This window comes from Ochotona princeps, chromosome 22 (genome assembly GCF_030435755.1).
Source record: "Ochotona princeps isolate mOchPri1 chromosome 22, mOchPri1.hap1, whole genome shotgun sequence".
NCBI lineage: Eukaryota > Metazoa > Chordata > Mammalia > Lagomorpha > Ochotonidae > Ochotona > Ochotona princeps.
In genome coordinates this window covers 16,642,168-16,664,944 of record NC_080853.1, presented here as the reverse complement: position 1 = coordinate 16,664,944, position 22,777 = coordinate 16,642,168, and the positions used below count along the sequence as shown (strand labels likewise).

General features: G+C 51.3%; 1 protein-coding gene across 11 annotated transcripts in view; it reads left to right on the top strand.

Annotated features, from left to right (window-relative positions):
* Positions 1-22,777, top strand: part of EPB41L1 (erythrocyte membrane protein band 4.1 like 1) — a 110,323-nt gene that overhangs the window by 5,370 nt on the left and 82,176 nt on the right. For all 11 annotated transcript variants that reach the window (XM_058679420.1, XM_058679417.1, XM_058679414.1 and 8 more), the window contains exon 2: positions 12,465-12,543. The gene's annotated coding sequence lies outside the window, so the exon portion shown is untranslated. The remainder of the gene's footprint in view (positions 1-12,464; positions 12,544-22,777) is intronic.

The window sequence follows — 22,777 nt, the reverse complement described above, 5'->3', positions numbered from 1 at the left end:
TGGGTGTTGGTGACTTGATCAAGATAATAGATGTGAGCGTGCCCAGGGAGGTGGCACAGTCAGCACTCAGTGCTGTTTCCTTCCTCTTCACTTCCCCATTCCCTGTGCTCAGTGACTGGAACAAGTCTTTTAATCTGGCTTCACTTTTCTCATCTCCCAGTGTGAGTGATCCCTATTCAGTGCTACCCAACCTTACCAGATTGCAAATCCCAGGAGACAAAGAGAAAGCTGTTTGTATACTGCCGAAGGGTGTGTGGCAATGATTTTTAACTGTACTGCTTCACTGTCTTAACCCTTTGGCCATTGTCCCATCCACTGAGTTCTCAGCAGAGCCCAGCCTAGCCCACATTGCTCTCTTGAAGCAGGTCCCCTTTGCCCCTTTGTGCTCAGGGACTCGCATGAAGCGTCGCCACTGTCAGAGCTGGGAGGACTTTAGAGATGGTCATTGTTGGTGCCTTCATTAGCATGAGGAGAGAAACTGAGGCACAGAGAGACATGACATCCTGAAGCTTCCAGAACTAATCCAGGGCCCTTGGAATGAAGGCCTTGCTTGTGTTAACAAAGGCTCCTGTTGACAAGCTGAATGCTGCATTTCCATCGTTGCAACTGTAGGCCCAGAAGCAGGAGCAAGGGGCAGGTAGGAGCCTGGAGAAGGTCCCTTGCAGTCAGGGAGCTGGGAGGAGCTTGCTGAGCCTGGATGAGAATCCCCAGGAAAGGGTGCCAAGCCATGAGTGGGCAGGCTCTCATCATCTCTGCAAGCTGAAGGGGCAGGGTGTTTTGTTATCAGTGTAGCTGTGGCCAGCTCCGCCTGTTCCAGTGGGAGGAGGCCACCACAGGGTGGTGGCAGCAGCCTGGGGAGCCAGAGTCTGGAGGTAACTCAAAGCTTCAATGTCCCTATTGATGGCCAGGGCGGTGCTTCTCAGGCAGCCTGTGTCCCTCTAAGCCTGACCTTGGCTCTGCACACCAGAGAGGGCTGATCCTGGCTTGGCAGTTGCTGCCAAGTCATCTTCCTCCTCCCAGTCTCCCCACTGAGGTCCCTTGATTCTCTTCCTTTCCTTTCCTCCCTCCTCATCTCATTCTACCCCCCATTCCCCTGCCTCCCCTCTCTGCAGATTGGAGGGTCGCAGATACAGTCTCCAGGCCCACTACATGTGGCTGGCTGGTTTGGGGCTTGCTTGGAGCCACTTAAGCTGAGAGAGCATAGGGTCTTCCTCATAAGAGGCTCACTCTGCTGCCTTAGAAACCACCACTTACGTTCATTGGCTTACCCTGGGCCAGGCCATGGGCTAAGCGCTTTATGTGCCTTACGTTTTTAATCCTTACAGCTACTCAGCGAGGCAGAGATTACGATCCCCGTTTTATTAAGAGAGGCGTCATAATGCGCATGGCCAATGCCTATGTAGTCCTCAGCTAACCGGTGGAACAGTTGACCTTTAAATCCAGAGCCATCCAAAACCCAGGGATTCATTTCATTTTTCCTAGTGCCACTCCTCTTGGGGCCTGTGAGAACATTTAGGGCTCCATGGAGGGTCATGTATTTGTTCAGATTCCAAGGACTAAGTCTGAACTCTTGAGATCGTGGCCTGCTGTGTAAGACCCCTGCCTCCCAAGCCTGCCCTCCACCATCACTCAGGGATCAACCTTCCAGCAGCGTCAGCCCCTGGACTGGCCACGGCTCCAGGTCCATCCAGTTCCAGGCAGCTGCCCCCGCCTGTGGGAGGGACACTGAGTTAGGGACAGGTGACAGAGCAGGTCTGAAAGTACCTGACTTTTAATGATTGTTTTGTCACTGGCCACCTTAGTTTTTTATTATGACTTGGATTCATTCCTTCAAGGAAAGGAGGTAAGCATTTTCAAATGGCATTAATTCTGTCTTAGGAGGGCACTCCAGGGCTTGGCTTGGGGGGCGATGAGGCCTAGAACTCTGAGGTAACTGGGGAGGGAGGCCAAAGGTGGTGACTCATGCAGACATGTATTCTAGAAAAGGACACAAAGGAAGCCAGAGTTCGGGGCCAGCATGATGACTGAATTGACTAATCCTCCTCTCTGTAGCACCAGCATCCCATAAGGGTGAGAGTTCATGTCCCAGGTGCTCCACTTCCTACCCAGCTCCCTGCTTCTGGCCTGGGAAAGCAGCAGAGGATAGCCCAAAGCCTTTGGACCCAGCATCTGAATGGGAGACCCGGAGGAAACTCCTGGTTCCTGGGTTTGGATTGGCTCAGCCCCAGCCATTGGGGCCACTTGGGGAGTGAACCATTGGACGAAGATCTTTCTGTCAATCTGCCTTTCCAATAAAAGTAACTACATCTTTTTCTTTTCTTTTCTTTTCTTTTTTTTTTTTTTTTAGAACTGACCTAGGGCCAGATTGAAGTAGCCTGAAGTATCGCCAGGTTGGGGAGCAATTAGGGAACCTCTTCTCACCTCATGTTCAGCCCAGGCAGACTCCAAACTCCCTCCCAGGCAGGACTGCTGATATCAGAGTGGCTTTAGAGCTGGGGCAGTTGTGACTGGTCACTTGCTGATTCTTCACCAATCTCCAATGTGACCTTTGTTTGCCTGAGACTGGCTAGCTCAGGCAACCAGTGGCTCAACCGTAAGAAACCTGGATGAGAGGGCGGTGGCTTTAAAAGCTCTTGCCACAGAACCCTCTGTTTAGACAGGGGGACAGGAAGTCATTATGGGAAACAGCCAAAGGGGCACAACTCGACACCCCATGCCCAGTCCTTCAAGGGCTCCCTGAGGCTGGCATCCTGCAAAGGCAGCAAAAGGAGAGCCTGCTAAGAAGCACTGTCCTCCAGGACTCATTGCAGAGGTTCTGGTTCAGCCACTCCCTCTGTGGAGCGGGCCCTGAGAGCAGCCTGATTTAACAGGCTGTGTCCAGGTGGTTGGGATGCAGCTGTTTCTCATCAGGTGGCCTCTGGAGGAGGCCAAAGGGCATGTGTGGTTTGAGGAGTGTGGTTTGACCCCAGGGAAGGATGTACAGGTACCAACCAAGTCTGTGGTCATCCCCCACCCAATCCATGCATGTTCTGTGGAATTGGAGTCATGTGACTGGAGAGGGGTCTGCGGGAACTGGTGGCAGAGCCAGGCTGAGATGGCTGGTGTCTCACACCTCTTGGGGAATAGCTGGCTTTGCTGTGAAGGTGCTGGGGGATGGCAGGCCAGTCTGTTCCTCTGCCTGAGCCTGTTTTCCCAGCAGCAAAATGAGGAATGAACAGAATGCAGCACTGACGTGAGCTTCTGGAAGTTGGCTGTCCTGCTGCCACGTTCTGCATCCTTACTGCCTCCAGGAATCCCCTAATTCTGGGGAAGCCATTCTGTCCATCATATCCCATCCTTGTTCTTGCAGATTCTGGACATAACCTGGCTTCTGGCCCCTCTGGTCAGTCTGTGTCCTAGATGTGTGAGCCCTTTCTCTCTTTCCACATGTACACAGAAATGTAAATGATCCAGAGTCTGTGCCCCTCCGCCCCCAACCCCAGGGAGGCTCAGGGCTGGATCCCTGGGTCAGTGTCTTGGGATCTACCCCGAACTTCCTCTCTGCCTTTACCCCAACTCCCTGTGTTCCTCCTGCCTGCCAGGAATACCATTTCTCTCTTCCTCCGTTACTGTTAAAGTCGGGGCTACTGCCTCTCCAGGGCTCAGCTCCTATGCTAGCTTCTGTCCCACAAAGGGCTTGGCTCGTGACCACCACCCACTTCTTCCCTACCGTGAGATCTGTCTTTACTTCCTGGCCTTCCCTTAGTGCCTTATCTGTTCCCCTCTGGGGACAAGTTCTGCTTGGTCTTAGCTTTATCGGAAATGTCTTGTCTTTTGCAGGTTGTGAGTGTTGACGCCTTCTTTGCTTCCCTGCACCCAGCACAGGGCCGTGCATGAAATGAGGAGGACCTTCATGGAGGCTCACTAACTTTGATTTGCAGAATCTGCCTCCAGTCATGGGCTAAACAGGTTTCTTTTCAGGGCAGACTCCTGTCACTGACACAGAAGGACTTCTCACATCTTCTTTACTTGCGGATTGGAAGGAGGCCAAGTAGGGCGCTGGCTAAAACCTTCAATTCCAGTCTGGACTGCTGTCTCCTGGTTGTGTGACCTGGGGAAAGTCACTCCCCTTATCTGTGCCTCAGTGTTCTCAGCTTTAAGAAATAGGGCTGACGAGTCTAGTGAAGGCTGTGGGGAAAATGCACTGAAGTGCTCTAGGTAAAATGTGAAGTTAGAACATTATGAAGAAGATAATAACCAGAAAACCAGTACAGTTGTGTGTGTTTTGTTTTGTTTTGCTGTGGTTATTACAACAAGTGTCCACTGTGTTCTGTGTATCATGCTGGGTGGTGAGAGCCTGAACAACAGTTGTTCCCAGAGTTCCTTGCTCTCTAGGGTCTTACTGCTGAAGATGTTATCCCTGCCGTGAGGCCGAGGTCGAGGTGGGGAGCACAGGGGAAAGTGGAATGCAAATGTGGAGATTTGCAGGAACAGGCAGCACACAGCACAAAGGAGGGAGAAAGCCCCGTTGGCTGGGGAGGGGGCAAGGCTCAAAATGCTGCTGCTGAGTGCAAGAGTAGGCGGGAGGGGGGAGGCTGGGGCTGGCCAGAAGGGAGGGGGCAGCTCTGCTAGGGCTTTGGCCAAGGCTGTGGGGAACTAATGTTTTATCCTTCTCGTGCAGGCTGTAGCTGAGTGTGGGGCAAGGTTGGGCTGCAGACCTGGGTCTCTGCAGGACTGCCTGTTTACCTAGCCAAGGTCAGCATTTGGACTGTGAGCTGGTCTGTGGTTAAAGCACAAAATGATCCCAGAAATGTTAGTCTCTAAGTCAGAGCCAGCCAGTGGAAATAATCTTAACACCACTGCTCCCTCCCCAACAGTATACAGAAGCAGAGGCCCAGGCAGGGTTTCCCCTCAAAGCCACTGAGAGAATGAATGGATGGTGGCTGCATGAGGAGCTGGGAGAAGAGAACCAAGAGGGTGCCAGGGATCTTGAGAAGGACATCAAGGACAAGCCATCATTGAGGCAGGAGCAGTCTGTTGTCAGGGTGTGTATGTGTGTGTGTGTGTGTGTGTGTGTGTGATTACAGGTGAGTGGGATGTGAGTGGGCCAGAACCAGCATCACTCCAGGCTTTCCTTCTGGAAAAGGAGAAAAAGAGAAGCTCAGGGACTGTTGGGATGTGGGGGCAGTCAGGTGGAGGGCTGAGAAGAGGAGGCTGTTGCCAAGCAGCAAGAGGCACTTTGGTGTTAGAATAGGGTCCCCTAGGAGCCGGTGTTGTGACACAACAGGTTAAGCTGCGTTCTGTGATGCTGGCATCCCATTTGGGCACTGGTTTTTCTCCTGGCTCCTCCACTTCTGATCTAGCTCCCAGCTGCTTTGCCTGGGAAAGCAGCCAAAGATGGTCGAAGTCCTTGAACCCCTGCCACCCACATGGAGACCCAGATGGAGTTCCAGGCCCCCCATTTTCACTCTGGCCAAACCTCCAAGCCCGAACTGTTGCAATTATTTAGGAAGTGAACCAGCAGATGGAAGATCTTTCTGTGTCCCTCCCAACTGTAATCTTGTCTTTCAAATTTATAAATCTTAAAAGATGAAAATAAAACAGGACACCCTAGCGTCAGTGTGCCTCTGTTACCAGGGAAGAAGGACAAGTGGCATCCAAGGTTGGGGGCACCCTGACCCTCAGTGTCCTGTTCCTGGAATGCCCTGGGTGCTATTGTTGTGGTCCCTGTCGGACCTCAAGTTAAAGGGCTAAGTGAGATGCCTGGGGCAGGACAAGCTACCCTTCATGTCTCTCCCATCAATCCACCTATCTAACTGACCTGTTTTAAATTTACCCTCATCCCTTATTTGTCTTTTTTTTTTTTTTAATTGAGTACCTACTGCGAGCCCGACCTCATGGAACTTAGTCACCCCTTAGCACAGAAGGTCATCCCACAATGGCATACAGGGATCAGAATGAAGAGGTAAGGGGTTGACCAACTCCTTTCTCTCTCCATGCCTACTTCTCCCCCCTCCAAGTCCCCCTATCTCCAGATGGAACTTTCTGCTAGAACTACCTCCTGCTGTACTGGAAACCAATCAGAGTTAATTGTTAAACCTACTAGCTGGCAAGAGTTTCAGCCTGCTGGGCTGGTGGGAGGGGGCTAGGGGCTGACTGTGCTCCCCAGGAACGGAGTGGAGCCTCATAGATTTTTTGAGGCTTTGACTACCACCTTTCCCTTACTCTGGAATCCGTCCCCAGGGCCCTGTCCTCCCCTCTTCCCCAGGGCGCTGGCTGGCTGCCACTTAAACCCTTTCTCCTTGCCTCCCGCTGAGGTGATTCCAGAGGGCGAGGGCTGGCTCCTGCCCCTGTCTCAGGGCTGTCCTAAGGCCTCTAGGGAAGTGTGTGCAGGGGTGGGAGGCCATGGCCCCAGAGCAGGCAGTCAGTGAACCTTGCTCACTCTGCCTCCTGCCTGGTAGGCCCTAGCAGAGGGTAGGAAGGTCCAGGCCCATGATCAGACACTCCTGCTAGGGCATTCCAAGCAGTGCTTTTTTCTGCTCCAAGTCCCTGTTCGGGGCTATTTTCCACCACTAGACCCAGGGGAAGAGGGTTCCTTGAGAATAAAGGCTTGGTTCTTCTTCTGCAAAGCTCAGCCTCAGAACAGGCTCCTGTCAAGCCTTAGGGGAGAGTGCCTGCTTTAAAGGATGCAGGACCTGTCCACGCTGGGTGACCTGGGGCAGGTGGGCCACCTTGCTGAGTGTCACCCTCTGTACCACCCTGTATCACTGTGGTAGCCACGTCTCAGGTTGTTGAGTGAGTAAATGAGTAAGATTATCCTTCTATTCAGATTCAGCTCTGGGTTGGGGCTCTGGAGTCGGCTAGCCCACTCCCTCTAGAATGTGATTGTGGCACTGCAGCTGCCCCCTGCAATAGCTGCCAGTCACATGCTACTCTTGAGCACTTGAGCTCTTGCTAGTGGGACCAAGAAGCTGAAGTTTACATTTCAGGTAGTGTTTGATTTTGATGTGAAATTAATTAATAATTACACATTTGATTTTTTTTTTTTGAACGGCACAGAGGTATACTAACAGATAGGGAAAGAGCTCTGTCTTCCATCTATCCTAAATGCCTGCTACAGTTGGGGCTGGACCAAGCTAAAGCAAGGAGCCAAGAACTTAATCAGGTCTCCCACATGGGTCCTAGGGACCCAACTACATGAACCATCACCTGCTTCCTCCCAGGTTACACATTAGCAGGAAGCCGATCAGAGCTAGAACTTGAACCTAGCACTTGGATATAGGAATCCTAAGCAGGTCTTAACACCTGCTTCTAATTTAATCATTTTAAGAGAATATTCCTCCCAATTATAGACAAATTTGGGTATACAAGAGCACTTCAAAAAATTCATGGAATAATAGGGTGTGAATTGTGACATGGGAGGTTAAGCACTGCTTGGGATGTGCACATCTTGAATCAGAATGCCTGGTTCTAGCCTCAGCTACTTTGCTTCAGTTAGCTTTCTGCAAATGGGCCTGAGAGGCAGCCCGGATGATGGCCCAAGTACTTGGGCCTCTACAACCCATGTGGGATACCCAGATAGTTACTGGCTTCAGCCTTGGCCTAGTCCTTCTTGTTGTGGGCATTTAGGGAGTAAATCAGTGAATGGAAAATATCTCTCTCCATCTCTTTCTCTTCTGGCTCCTATTCTGCTTTTCAAATAAATAAATCTTTTTAACAAGCATTCATGGAAAATAGAATTAAAAGATACATTTTTCAGGCGACTATTTTGGTTCAGTGGGTTAAGCCTCCCTCCACTTGTGATGCCTGTGATCCCGTCAGAAGTTGCTCTCATCCAGTTTCCTGCTAATGGGAGTTAGTGGATGATGGCTCTGGTGCCTGGTGCCTGCCACCCAAGTGGGAGAGCAGGATTGAGTTTTGGGTTCTTAGCTTCACCCTGGCCCAACCCTGGCTATTATGGACTTTAGGGGAGTGAACCAGTGGGCAGATTTCTCTCTGTGTTGCTCTCTGTCTCTCTCTCTCTCTGTGTGATTCTACCTTTCAAATAAATAAAAATGTATCTTTAAAAAAGACATTTATTGTGGTACAAGAAAGCTTTGACACATTCATGGCCATTTCATAATACACCTTTTCCATGACCTTTTGAAGATTCCATGTAACTTTGGAAATTCAGTTCATAAATATAATTTTCCATTGCAAAGACCACAAGAATCTTAAAATCTTTTGGAATCTAGGGCCCGGCGGCGTGGCCTAGTGGCTAAGGTCCTCGCCTTTAACGCCCCGGGATCCCATATGAGCGCCGGTTCTAATCCCGGCAGCTCCACTTCCCATCCAGCTCCCTGCTTGTGGCCTGGGAAAGCAGTCGAGGACGGCCCAATGCTTTGGGACCCTGCACCCGCGTGGGAGACCCGGAAGAGGTTCCTGGTTCCCGGCATTGGATCGGCGCGCACCTGCCCGTTGTGGCTCTCTCTCCCCCTCTCTCTGTATATCTGACTTTGTAGTAAAAATAAATAATAAATCTTTAAAAAAAAATCTTTTGGAATCTAATGTCTGAACTGAGTTGTGTTCCAAGTGTGAAAGACACAGTAAATTTAGAAGGCAGAGTATATAAAAGAATATAAAATATTTCAGTAATCTTTTGTGTATTAATTATAAGTTAAAATGTTTCTGTTTGGTTAAATAACTACATTATTAAAATGAATTTCACTCATTCCTTTGCACTTGCATTCTGTTTGTATTGGACGATGCCATTATAGCCAGCTGAATTGGATGTGCTTGAATACAAGACTATATAAAAACTAGCTCTTTGGGGAGGTTGAGGGAGCAGTGAAGGTCAGATGTTTCCCTATCCTACCACTAGCCTTGGCCACTCATGGTAGAAAGAAGGTTATTACAGAAAACCTCAAGGCCTCTAGGATGAGTCCTTGGGTTCTTATAGTGGGCCTGCCACTGGCTCACTGTGTGTGACTTTGGACACTGTGTTCCGATGAACCTTTGTCTGCCCTCTGTCAGTTGAGGCCAGTTGTGACTGAGGGGATCCCCTCAGGAATCGTCCACATAGGGCACTGTGCGGTGCTTTGAGCAGTTGGGTGTCAGTTATGATGGTGACCACCACTGCCATTCATTGTAGGATTGTTACTGCTACAGTTGTGTCCTTCAACTTGAATCCCAATTATTCCAATTGTCTGGATAGGGCATAAACTAAGGAAGAGAGGAGAAGCTGAGAGTTTGAGGTTGGGAGTTGTGATAAGGCCCCAGCAGACATTTGTGCAAAACCTGGGGGCAGGGATGGAGGATGGGAGTGCTGTTCACTGTTGGGGTGACTCCTTAGAGCCTCCCTCCTGCAGGGGATCGGGCAAAGAGAAGCTCCTTTCACAGACTGGGAAGCTGAGCTTGCCGACAGGAAATGACCTGGTTTCACAGGAATCTGGTGCGGGACTTTCTGGCTCCGCTGCAGTCATATTGGCGCCCACGTGGAGAGGCCACTTTTGAGGTTGTAGGACCAGGGTCTGAGCCAGGAGTCTGGAGCTGGTTGAGGCATGGATATTGTTAGTGTCCTACAATGGGCAGGGATCAGACACGTTTAGTACCACTGCCTCCCTCTGGAGAGAGAGAGACGAGGAAGGTGTATGTGTACACATGGGCACTGTTGACTACCCCACAAGTCGATGGCCAAGCTGAGAGCTTCTATTTGTTTAGATCCAGTGGTCAGCTCTGCCCCAGCACGATGGATGGCCCTGCCGGCAGCCCCCTCCTCTTCTGTCCAGTGCCTAGAGAGGGCTTCTGAGAAAGAGGCTTTTGTTTCTCTGGCTCCTTCTGGCTTCCTCTCGAGGTAGCTGCACACACACACACACACACACACACACACACACACACACGTGCCCAACTCCTGATTTGCATTTGTCCCTGTTCCAGGTTTAAAGGGTCCTGAGACACGAAACCTCTTCACATACTTCTTTCTGGAAATCCTTGTGGAGACTGTAGACTTCTCCATTAAGGAGACTCAAATCCCTCTTTTATGATTAATTCTAGGCTCTTGAGCAGGTAACTTTTTTTTTTTAATAATCTTACTTACTTGTGTTAAGGGTTACAGGAAAGTGGGTAATACCATTGTTTCCACACTAATATCATCATTTTTCCCCCTGTATCAGGGGTCAGGGGGGAAAACAAAGGGAAAAGCCCCACCCAGCCTCCCACCCATCCCAGGTCCCCTATGTAAGGCACGCTCCGAGGGTCCTGCTCAGGCAGTTTTGATAGTTCAACAGTTCTGAATTGCTGCCAATCTCGCCATTCCGATCGCGATGAAATCTGTTCAGAATCTACTGGCTGACAGTCTCTTCATGGTTGGGGTTCTGAGATCAGCAGTTCAGTTGGAGGAATCTCCAAAGAAACTTCATCTGAGAAGATCCCAAACCTGATTCTTGTGTGAGTTGAGCAGGTAACTTTTTAAGCCTCAGTTTCTTCATCTAAAAAGCAGGGGCCAGAATGGACCACACACATCTGAGTGATTCTGCCACCTACTAGCTGTGTGGTCTCTGGGGAGCCGTTTCCCCTTCTGGGTTCCAGGTTCCTCCTTGCCTGTGAAGGCTGTTCATGAGGAGGCCCTGTACCAGACACTGAAGGCACTTGTACTTTCCAAGCGAGGAAGCCCAGGGTCCTGCCCCAGGTGGGAGAGCTGAAAAGTGGTAGAGCTAAAATTCAGGTCTAAGTGACTGACTCCATGGCTCAAGCTCTTCAGCCACTGAGTGTTCTTCCTGTTCCCCCATTCTCTTATTCTTTGGGAAGTGGAGGCACTCCATCCCACCTGCCTCCTGGCAATGGATGTATTCCATGCAGATGAGTCCAGGAGACCTAAGGCCTGTCCTCCAGCTGTCCTGTCCCATTGCATGCTAGGCTGGGCCTGCTGCAGGCAGGGCTTACAGATACTGAAAATGAATAAAATAGTCTGAGTGGATGACACTGGGACAGAATATGAAAGCCAAAAAGACCTTGCATCTCACCGTATCTACTTCACAGATGAGGAGACTGAGGCCAGGCCAGGTTCATAAAATAATGTGAGGTTTTGTTTTGTTAAGATTTATTTATTTATTTATTTATTTATTTATTTATTTATTTATTTTAAGATTTTATTATTATTGGAAAGCCAGATATACAGAGAGGAGGAGAGACAGAGAGGAAGATCTTCCGTCCGATGATTCACTCCCCAAGTGAGCCGCAACAGGCCAGTACGCGCCAATCTGATGCCGGGACCAGGAACCTCTTCCGGATCTTCCTCGCAGGCGCAGGGTCCCAAAGCTTTGGGCCGTCCTCTCCTGCTTTCCCAGGCCACAAGCAGGGAGCTGGATGAGAAGTGGAGCTGCCAGGATTAGAACCGGCGCCCATATGGGATCCTGGGGCATTCAAGGCGAGCACTTTAGCCGCTAGGCCACGCCGCCGGGCCCAAGATTTATTTATTTTTATTGGAAAGGCAAACTTATAGAGAGAAGAGACCGAGAGAAAGATCTTCCATCTGCTGGTGTACTTCCTTAAGTGGCCACAATGATTGGAGCTGAGCTGATCTGAAGCCAGGAGCCAGGAGCCAGGAGCTTCTTCTGGGTCTCCCACATGGGTGCAGGGTCCCAAGGCTTTGGACCATCCTCTGCTGCTTTCCCAAGCCATAAGCAGGGAGCTGGATGGGAAATGGAACAGCCAGGACACAAACCGGTGCCCCATTGGATGATGGCACTTGTAGGTGGAAGATTAGCCAATTGAACCAACACACCGGCCCCCCCACACACACTTTTTCTTTTTCTTTTGAAGATCTATTTATTTATTTGAAAGGCAGAGCAACTGAGAGGGATAGAAAAGAGATTCCGTCTCTGCTGGTTTACTTCCCAAATGACTATGACAGCTATGTAGGTCTGGGCCAGAATGAAATGACGAGCCAGAAACTTCATCCTGGTTTTCCATGGGGATGGTAGAGGCCCAAGTACTTAGACCATCTTTCATCGCCTTCTCAGGTGCATTAGCAGGGAGGTGGGTTTCAAGCAGAGCAGTCTGGATGAGATCAACACTGTTGTGGCATGCTGGCCTCGCAAGTAACAAGGCCAGCCCACCCCTCTCCTACCCTCTCCTACCGCTGCCTGCCCTCTCTATTTGCCTACCCTCATATAGGCCTTTGTTATATCTCTCCGGGACAATCAGCTTTCTAACCACCACTCCTGTTAGCTACTCTTCTCCTTTTCCAATCCATTTTCTGCCAGAACTCAGTGGTTTCCCATCGTGCTCAGAATAAAAGCCTCCTCCTCCTCACCTCAGCCTCCCAGGCCCGGCTTCAGCTCCTTGTTATTTTCCCCTATGCTCTCCGGACCCAGTCACACACCTTTCGTTTAACAGGTTCAGCAACTTCCCTAAGGTTCAAATACATGCCAGCCTCTCAATTTCCAGCACATGCTGGGCCCAGGGAACTGGCATTCTGAGAAGCTAACATCGTTTCCTCCTCCTAGGTGCCTACCTGCGTGCCTGCCTTCCAGCCCGCCAGCCCGCCAGCCATCTGACCCGGGAGCTGCCGTGCACAGAGGAGGGGTGAGTGTTCCATGGGCACTGCCGTACCCTGCCAGGCCAGCTGGCTGTCTGTGTGCACCTGTCCTACTGCTGGAGAGGTTTAAGCCTAGGGTTGCTAGTGGAGCTGGAAAAGGAAGACAGCTCCAGGGCTCTTCCTGATTCTGACTTGTTTCAAGGCATGCTCTTTCAGCCCTTTGTGGTGTCTGTGCTTTGCCTTCCTTGCTGAGCCGTGCTGCCACCATGGCTGGTGACATGTGGCATGGGGCCAGGAAGCGCAATCTGCAGGTCCTAGGGCCCTTGATTTGCTTGTTTGTTGTGTCTAACCACTCCCAGGTTGTCAACTAGATTCAGTAGAGGGTGTTTTAACCCTGTCCTCTGTGACCTTCCCCACCTTCCTTTTTCTTGTCCTCAGGGTCACACAAACCTTGTAGGGCAGGAGGCATGGAGGTGGGAGTGGACATGAGGTCAGACGGAATGAGTTGTTTCCAACATTTTCAGCAGGGCAATTCCTCTTTCAATGAAGCCCATAGAATTTCACTGTAACTAAAGAGCTGAAGGGGGTTACAGCCCCAATAGGATGTGGGGCCTTGGAGAACTCTCTTTTTGGGGAATTGCTCAGCTGTCAGTGGCCCCCAAACAACTCCAGAGACCCTTTGAAAGCTGCCGGCCCCGCACTCGGAGATGCTGTGATGTTAGCAGGGATAAAAACTCGGAGTAGGAGCCCAGCCATTGAAGTAATATCGATTGAGAAACTCTGAAGAAATATGTCAGTGTCATTGGTTGGGGAGTAATTAGGCACAACTGCCAGGTGTGATGCTTTGTTCTAGAATCCTCTGGTTTTCAGTGTTGGTTGCATGTGAGGTACCTTTGAAGTCTCGGGGAACTCTGGAGTATGTAGGTAAGGGTGTGTGTGTGTGTTGAGAACAGGGGTGAGGGAGTTGGCATGGAGCTGTGCCAAGCTGGTCAGATATAATGAATGGGGGACAGGGCTGTGGCAGGGTGACTTTAGCGCCATTAAGGAGGAGTGATTCGGCTCCTTGCTGCCAGCGCGTGGGCCCCACAGAGCCCTCTGGACAGGAAGCACCGGGAACAAGGACTCCTCTGTCCATAGCCATGGAACAGCCAGGGCAGAGGAGATGGATTAGGAGTTCCCAGGAGGGGCCTGCCCAGCTGTTCCCTGACATTTGGGCAAATGTACAGAGAGAAGGGGAATTCGGGGTATGTGTGCCGGGGCGGGAAGCAGGGGGAGGCGGGGGCCTGGCCAGGGGGCAAGTACAGGGGAGGCAGAGACGGTTCCTATGTTTGTCCCACATGTTTCTCAGGCATCCCGTAGCCCTCCGGGGAGTGAGGCTCCAAAGCAGGCGACTCTGTAGGGGTCAGAACAGGGAAAGATGAGACTGAGTACGAACTGCCGGCTGTGTATGAGGCAGACAGTGAGAGAGGATGGATTTTCACAGGCAGCCTGTTGCAGTGGGAACCAGGGGGTCTGTGAGTCCAGAACCCCATGTTCAAGTCCTGACTCTGCAGGCTTGGCCTCGCTCCTCCTCCTTTCCTGGCTTCCATTTCCCCTTCTGTAGAACATGGAACATGTATCAGCCCTGACTGCTTCTTGCTGGGACTTGAGTGTCCATTAAAACTTTCTTTTTTCCCACATATTTCTAGTTGGCAGCATCTTGATGTATCAGTGTTTGCAACAGAGCTTCCTGGGTTGAATTGGGAGCAGTTTACCCTGAATCTTGCCCTGCTTGTCCTGCTCTGTTCCTCAGTGCCTCATGAACTTCCTGTGCACACCCTCAGGGCTCCACGAAGCCACATCTGGAGACCACTGGGAAGGACAACTCTAGAAAACGAGCCTTGTAATGCCACTGCAAGCTGGATGATGGGGCATTTGCCCATACGCACAGGAGCTGTGTTGGCCAGCCGGGCCTCGCCCATGGCTGGCACAGACCTGATACTGGTCATCCCAGGATGGCTCAGAGGAACGAAGGATGGGGAATCAGGTTAACTTTCCATCTCTCTCATGTCACAGTTGTCACTCCCTTTTGAATGTCCACTGCTCTAGTTTAGAAACCCAGGTAGAAAGAAGAGACTATTTTTTCTTCGACTGACTACATGCTGGTCCGAGGGAAGAACTCTGATTGATTCAAACATTGTTTCTGGAAGGAGATATTCTGAATGGCCAAGGCTTAGTCAGGGCAGATGCCCACTTAGGTAGTGAGTGGAGGGGCAGGGCTACCAGCAAATGTAGGGAAATTGGAAGGCTGCTGGGCAGCTGGGCCACAAGAATGCTATAGAATGTTTATGGAGTCCTGGCTGACAGGAACGTGAACAGCTCATTGGCCTGGGAGGGACCTTGAGGTCCTCTTCAGGGGCAGGAATACAAATAGCAGCAGTAACGGTAATGGCCAGTTTTGGCTGACTTACTCTGCCTGGACTGGGCATGTTCTCTTGCCGTGCACATATTATGTTGCATTAATCTTCACATTGGTCCTTTGGGTGGATACTGTCATTGCTGTGTGTGTTCCCATTGTGTAGGTGAGGGAAGCAAGGCTCAGCTAAATGAGCAGGGCAAGGAGCTGGGTTCTAGCCCAGAACTTCAGAGCCTGCATTGCAACTTCTGGGTCTCTTGTTTCCGTCTCATAGGGCAAGTGGCTTCTAGCACCCATGGGTGCCCAAATGTCAGGAAACAGCTCTGTCACCTCATCACCTCCAGAAGTGGCACAGACCTAAATTGTACAGCTCTGTGTCCCCCTATATTGTGCACAGATCTACATCCAGAAACACCCAGCCAGCCAGCCAGCAAGCCAGCAAGCCAGCCAGCGTAGCTCTGTGTTAGCTATCTCAGGAGATGTAAAAAACATCATCCCTGAACCTTCCCATAGGTCACTGGCACCGGCAGGTCACGTTGCCTTGTGCCAGGCTCGCTCTGTGCTGAACATTTCATGTGCAGTGTCTCACGCAGGGGCAGTACCCCCAGAGTAAAGTGAGGCTCAAAGAGGACATGTGTCTGGAAACCTTGACCATCTCCCATGGCGCCTGGAGGGGCAATAAATATATGCAGGTGCCACGGTGACCCAGTCAGCATGCAAATTGCCATTCAAAGGAACAGGTAGAGCACAGCTGAAGTTCAGGGCGGAGAGATCGGGGCACGGATGTTTGATCTGGGTTGAAGAGTGCTAGGATTTGGATTTTGGATTTAGGGGGGTGTCATTTAGGAGCCCAATATAGCTGCCTGTGACTTGGGGCCTCACAGAGGGGGCCTTGCCATACCATGCTGTTCTCTGCAGCACACAGGTGCCCAGTTCATTCCTTTGCTCTCTGAATGTGAGGCAGACAGGCCCCAGGCATACGCTGTAGAAAGACAGCTGGCTTGGACCCGTGTCATTCCCTCTTTTCCCTCCTCCCTTGGTGGTGGAGGGAGTGACACTCCCCGTTGGTCCACTGAGCAGGGATCAGCCCTTTCTTCTCCCAACTGTGCAAGCTGCAGTGGCCAGGGCAGTTCCCAGCAGCCTCAGTGAGTGAAGTATCCCCATCCCTTGCTCCGCAGCAGCTAAATCCCAACCTTAGAGGGGCTTCCTTCTCCCCTACCCTCCTCTACTCTGTCAGAAGGTGGAAATGGCCCCAGAATCCTGACTCTGTCCCAACAGATGTCTGAGACCTCCAGGGACGAAGGTGATGGCAGCGTCAGGAGCCCACCTGACAAACAGGGTAGAAGAAAGACTGCCGTTACCGAGGTGGACTCAGGGCCATCCCGTTTTACCCGTGAGTAGCCTGGGGTTCAGAGGAGGAAAGTAGCACAAGCATACTTGTCACATCAAGGGCAGTTGTGTTGTTATCTCCTGCCCCCTGCCCGCCACCCCCACTCCTGGCTCTCACCCATTGAGTCTTCCTCCTGTGGCAGTGGCTCTGAATGCGGACCCAAGCCGCTATCCCTTGTGGTGACAGATCATTCCTCCTCATTTGGTGGCTTCCTGGGAGCCTGAGAGACTCTTTCCATGGGGAGCCCAGGCCTCAGGAGTGTCACCCAGATAAGGCCAGATGCTCAGCTCCCCTCCTGAAATCACTGTGGTCTCTGGTGTCCCTTCTTGGCAGAATCCCAGTGTTTCTGCAAGGAGACCTGAGCAGAGAAAGGAAGGAGTATTCTTTCTCTAACAGGTTCTTCAGCCCCGTGGCCGTTATCATCTGCTTCATACCAGAATTCTCTATGTTTTTCCTACAGTTTACCATCCCACTCAATTTTTCCAGAATGCCGAGAGGTCAAACAGAAAGGACATATGCTTGTCTCCATTTTGTGTGTTAGCTGAGGTTCAGAGATGGGAAGTGGCTTCTCCAAAATCACTCAGCTCACAGGTGGCAGAGCAGGAACCAGGGTCCAGGAACCTGTTGCTGAGTGCTGACAGCTATTGGTACCCTGCTCATGCTGGCCTTTCTGTGCCTCCTGTCTTCCAGGGCCTCCTCTCTGATCCAGGCTTCCTATACCTGCATAACATATAGCTTTCCTCCTTGAGGGGTTCCCAAACCAGTCTCAGATCACTCCTCTTGCCAGTCTTACTGAAGTAACAGAGTAGCCTCTCTCTTCCAACAAGATGGATGACATCAGCTGTTTGTTTGGGGCTGGGGGTGCTCTATGGAGTGTTGGAGGCTGCTCTGGGGGATGGATGGGGAAGCAGAGGCCAGAACCAGCCTGCTGTGTGCTTAGGGCAGCTGGAGAGGTGGGGCTTGGCAGAGGCTCAGACTAGGCTGGCCTGCTGGGTCCTCTCCCCAGAAAAGCTGCAACTCTGTTTGGTTAAGCAAAACACAGTGTGTCCTGAATGTTTCTGTTGTGCCTCATGTCTGCCCCAGGGAAATTATTCCAAGAGACATCCTGGGGCTTCTCTCCCTCCAACATGGCACCTGAACCAATCCAGAACTAGAGCACGAGGTGCCCAGGGGGCTACAGTTCAGGACTTACTTGGAGTCATTGGGCGATTCTGCAGTCAGTGGAAATAGGCAGGCGACTCAGCCAGTCTACTAGGGGCCACTGAATTATGTTGTGGTGTGAGCAATTTTATGGCATATCAGTATATCGCAGTTTAAAAAAGAAAAAATAAAAATAATGGGGACCATGTTAGAGCATGCCCTGAATATGGTTGATGCTTAAAAGAGTTTTGGTGAATGAATGCATTCATGAAGGTGGGCTCTGATCGAGCTCATCTGATCTTCACAGCAGCCTTGAGGACGAGACAAGAGTAATGACTCCCATTTACCAGATAAAGAGACCAAGGCCTAGAAAGGTCCCATGACTCACCCGGAGCAGCTGAATTAGAGTGTTCTAAAGTGGACGGAGGCTTTCATGCTGTCTCATCCAGCCCTTGATTCATTGGGCAGACCTGGACCCAACACCCTGTCTGTAATTGTGCTGCTGCTGCAGGAATACTGAAATGCTGATAGAAATAGATGGGACCCCACTTGGCCCTCCAGCAGTCTAGAGAGAGACAGGCAATGTGACATGATAGGTACTGGTTGGGAGGGGTGCTTGGCAGCTGCTGCTGCCCAAAGGAGTATTGACCAGGCCTGGGGAGAGCAGGGGGATGACCACATGACCCCTCTAAAGGATATGAAATGGAGCTGTAAGACAGAGCAAGGTAGGAGGGAAGGACAGGGGCCCTTGCCTCCTGTGTTGAGGTTAGAGCTGGCTTTGATTGAGCAGGCACACAGAGTCACTGATTAATTTTAAGCACAAGGGGAGCAAGGATCGAGTGCCCACCACCCTCAATTCAGGGAAACCCATTGTTGCCTATTCTCCAACACCATGCTCCCTGCCCACCCTCCTTGTTTGCCTACCCCACCCTCCATGCTGGTCGCAAGGGGAGCCTACTAGAGCTGGATGCCAGCCCCACACTGAGCTGGTCCCTGTTTCACCATCCAAAGAGACCCTCCCCCGTGGGAGGAAGTCCCCCATGTTACTTTCCTGGCCTCAACTCTATGGCTATAAGTGATTTGTGTCTGTCTCGATTCCTTCCATTTAATCCTCAGTCTAAGAGACAGCCAGTAGTATCACACTAGGGTACAGACAAGGAAACTAAGGCTCGGCTGAGCCTTCACCACTTGAGCACAAAGGAAGAAAGGAGCCTTAGTATGGGGACGCTGCACAGATCTCCCTGCCAATGCATTATTACCAAGGGCAAAAGATGGAGGTCACAGAAGAGAGAGGCAGCCAGGTGCCAGAGAAGGATTCCTGGAGGAAGCAGATTGCAGATGGATCCTGAGGTCATGGAACCTGCGGTCATGCTCATGTGATACTGCAGGCAGGGCCCAAGTGGGGTGCTAATGACACCACGGGATTGGTTCAAGGCCCAGCTTGGCCACTCATTAGCTTGTGCACAAACTTGAGCATGTTCCTTCTTACCTCAGGTCCTGTACTAGAGGTTCCCATCATGCCTAAGTGAGTATGCCATGGGTCTGGGGCTCAGGGATGGATCCTGCACAGTCCTGTCCAGGACTTCCAAGTATTCTGACACCTTTATCTGCAGGCATCCTGGGGGCAGCAGGGAGCAGGTCACTGAGACTCAGAGAAGCTGTCTTGGCCTGCAGCACTTACAGTGTGTCCTCTAACCAAGGTTACACTATCCCACTTGGCCCATGGAGAAACTAAGACCCAGACCCAGGGAATTCACTGGCTTCAGTTGGCAGCTGAAGCCAGCCCTGAATGCTAAGGAGGGATGCGAGGGACGAAGTGGGGGCAGCCCCTGCTGCCTTCCCACATGTGTGTTTCAAGAACCAGGCAGAGAGAGGTCCCGGCAAAGTTTGGCTGGATAGCCTGGGCAGGTCTCTTCCCCTCTGGATCCACTCTCTACAGTCTTTTGTATGCCTGATATTCTGCTGTCAGTGTGTTGAAATACATGGCTGCCAGGCTTTTCTGAGGGCTCAGTTTTCTCATTTGTCATGAAGGGAAAGCAAAACCAACCAGTCCTACCTACTCAGTTCAAAGGTTATCATGACCAGGGTCTGGGAAGTAACTACAACACTTTAGGGTCATATCAGGCTTTGGTCAATTCACACTCACTTAAAAAAAACGTATGTGAGTCTCATCTCTCCTGCTCTACCTCTCTAACTCTGCCTTTCAAATAAAAATAAATAAATCTTTAAAAAAAGAAATAAAAAGCTGGCACTGTGATGTAGCATATTAAGCCTCTGCCTGCAGTGCAGGCATATAGGCACTTGTTTGAGTCCCAGCTGCTCCACTTCCAATCCAGCTCCCTGCTGATGGCCTGGGAAAACAGCAAAGGATAGCCCAAGTGCTGGGCCTCTGCATCCATGTGGGAGACCTTGAAGATGCTCCTGAATCCTGACTTTGGACCAACCAAACTCCAGCCATTGAAGTCATCTTGGGGAATGAACCAGTAAATGGAAACTTTTTCTCTCTCGTGTATCTCCTTCTCTCTGTATAGCTCTGTCTTTCAAATAAAAATAAATAAATCCTTAAAAAATGTCTGAGGTATTAAGAAAAAGAGAGATAGACAGATGGACAAAAAGAGTCCTCCCACTTGCAATGGTTGGGTCTGAGCCAGGCTGAAGTTGGGCACCAGGAACTCTGCCTGGGTCTCATGCAGGTATAAAGGACCCAGCTCCCTGAGCCGTCATCTGGTGTCTCCCAGGATGTGCATTAGGAGGAAGATATAATTGGAAGCAGAGCTGTGACTTGAACCCAGGGACTCTGATTCGGAATGCAGGCAGCCCAACCCACATTTTAGTCACTAAGCCAGAAACCTGCTCTGGGAATCACTTAGGTAAGATGATACACCGGGTTACTATTGGAACACTTCATCCTGTGTTGGAGTGCTGGTTCAAATCTTGGCACCTCTGCTTCCACATGGTTTCCTGCTAATGCATGCTGGGAGACCGTGGATGGTAGTTTACGTGTTTGGGCCTCTGCCACCCAATTACCAATTAGGAGACTAGGATGGAATTCTGGGCTCCTGGCTTCAGCCTGGCCTAGCCTTGGCTGTTGCAGACATTCAGGAAGTGAACTAGCAGGTAGAAGATCTTGCTCCTTTTTTTTCTTTGTTGCTTTGCCCTATGTGTATATCTGTATATATAAAAGCATACATGCCCCGTCCTGGCAGTGAAGTGCAGCCAAAAGGAGCTTGAACTGCAGACCCAGAATGTATCATGGGGCTTCCATCCTCTGTGCCTCAGCTTTCTCATCTGTAACATGGAGACCATGACATGTGTTTCTGCAGAGGCTGTAGAGCCCAGATGTGAGAGTGCAGACAGCATGCCTAGCGCCGGGCCTGTCACATGCTCGGGTGCTTAGTAACTGCTGGGTCTCTGAAAACCTGGTGCTGATGCTGACCGGTATTTACATTTTTGAGGTGACTGTGGGGACCAGCTGGGCTCGTGATATTAGTGCCCTTGCTGTTCATCATTTCTTATCTGAGTGTGTCCCCTGCAAGAAGAGGGGCTAAGTGGCCCATGCGTGGTTCCAGCTCAGGTCTGCCCACCTGGGGAGCTCAATTCTTTGTGAGGAGTTGAGCACCTGATAGGGAATTGGGGGGGAAGCTATGACAGTCCCTGACTTCTGTTGGTATGTTTCTGAGAGTAGGTGAGCACAGGCACAGGTCTTGCTGGGTCTCAGACCCCAAGCCAGCCCTGAAGTGCACATAGTGTGATCTGGGACAACCTGTCTCTCCTGCGGGCCAGTGGCTGCCTGCTTGCTGAATCCAGCCTGGCTGGAGCCTGAATCCCAGGCAGCTGGGTTCCTGTTTTCCCCTCTACTGTCGTCTCCTGCCCTCCTACCCATGACCTCTGTGCTTGGCTCTAGCTGATCCTCCACTGAGTCTTGATTTCTTTAGCACATTCTTATGTGCTGGGGTACAGAGCAGAGCACACCTGCTATGTCTAAATGGTTGATCCTCCCCACAGCCCCCCAAAATTATGTGTTAAAATCTTGTCCACCAAGCAAAGGTAGTGGGCGGAGGAGGCTTTGAGAGGTGATTAGGCTGTGAGGGCAACACCCTCATGAGTGGGATTAATGCCCTTCAAAAAGAGCCTGGGCAGTTGGCTTGCTTACCCTGGGGCCCTTGTGAGGGAGGACAGGCCAGAGGGAGCCATCTATACTCCACATGTGGCCCTCAAGGGGTGCCAAACCTGCCTGTGCCTCCATCTTGGACTTCTGGGCTCGAAAAGTGTCAGACACAAATCTCTGAGGTTCATGGGTCACTTGGTTTGTTGTGTTTTTATTACAGCCTCCAACACACTGAGATAGCACCTGGTTTGCATGGAATAGCAGGACTTGGTTCCAATCTCAGGCAGTTCCTAAGGGTTAGGGAAGAATTGGTCTCATGGGTCCTCAGTGGTGGTGCGGGACACCTGATTTTGAGTTTGGAAGAATGCTTCTGCTATAGTGAGTGGCACCTGCTGGCAGCCCCGGGATTGGGATCAAGGGTAGACTATTGTTTTTATGTCTGTGTGACCTCAGGCCAGGCCTCACTTCCCTCCAGTCCCTTTCCTATTTGCCTGCACCCTCAGAAGCTCAGGCTAATGCCAAGGCCCCTTTCTGCCTAGCAGCTGGTTCCTAAATTTGCCAGGCTCAGGGTGGCAGGGAGGGAATTTCCCAGCTGGGTCTTGAGCATCAGAGAGAGTTGGTTCTGCTTATCAACTTCCTCACACTCTGACCCGAGGGGCCTCCCACAGCTTCCCCGGCTGCCGCTAGAGCAAAGGGGTTTTCATGAGGCACGCGAGCCAGGCCTGTGCAGCAGTGGCCCCACGCTAAGGAGTGTGTCCTCTCATGCTTTCCTCCTGGCGGGAGGCATGAGAGGATTGGGTTAGAAGCAGGATGTGAACAGACCCTCAAGGCTCTCTGAAGCTATGGCATTGACCTGGCCCTGCCATGGGGTCTGGGAGGCAAAACCCAAGCCCGAGAAGAGCAGGGCTCCCAAAGTCTAATGTGTCCCGAAGAGATGCTGCAAGCCAGGCCTCCTGGGTTCCCCCTCTGCAGGGCCCTGGCCTCTCAGCTGTCCTACACCTTGCTTACTGAGGTGAGGGTGGAGAGAGGGTGAGGGGTAGAGTGTGTGTGAGCCTGGCCAGGCAGAGAGTGGCTGAGAGGGGAGAAGTGTTTCTACGTTCCCTGCTACCTATTGTGTTTCTCAGAGAAGTTCCTGGGTCTCTTGCCCAGGCGACAGAGACAGGTGACAGGCTGAAGGGGGAGGGGAGGGTAGGACCTTGTGCCAGGTGGAGCAGAGGCCTGTGAATGAGTCGTGAGCACTCGTCCCGC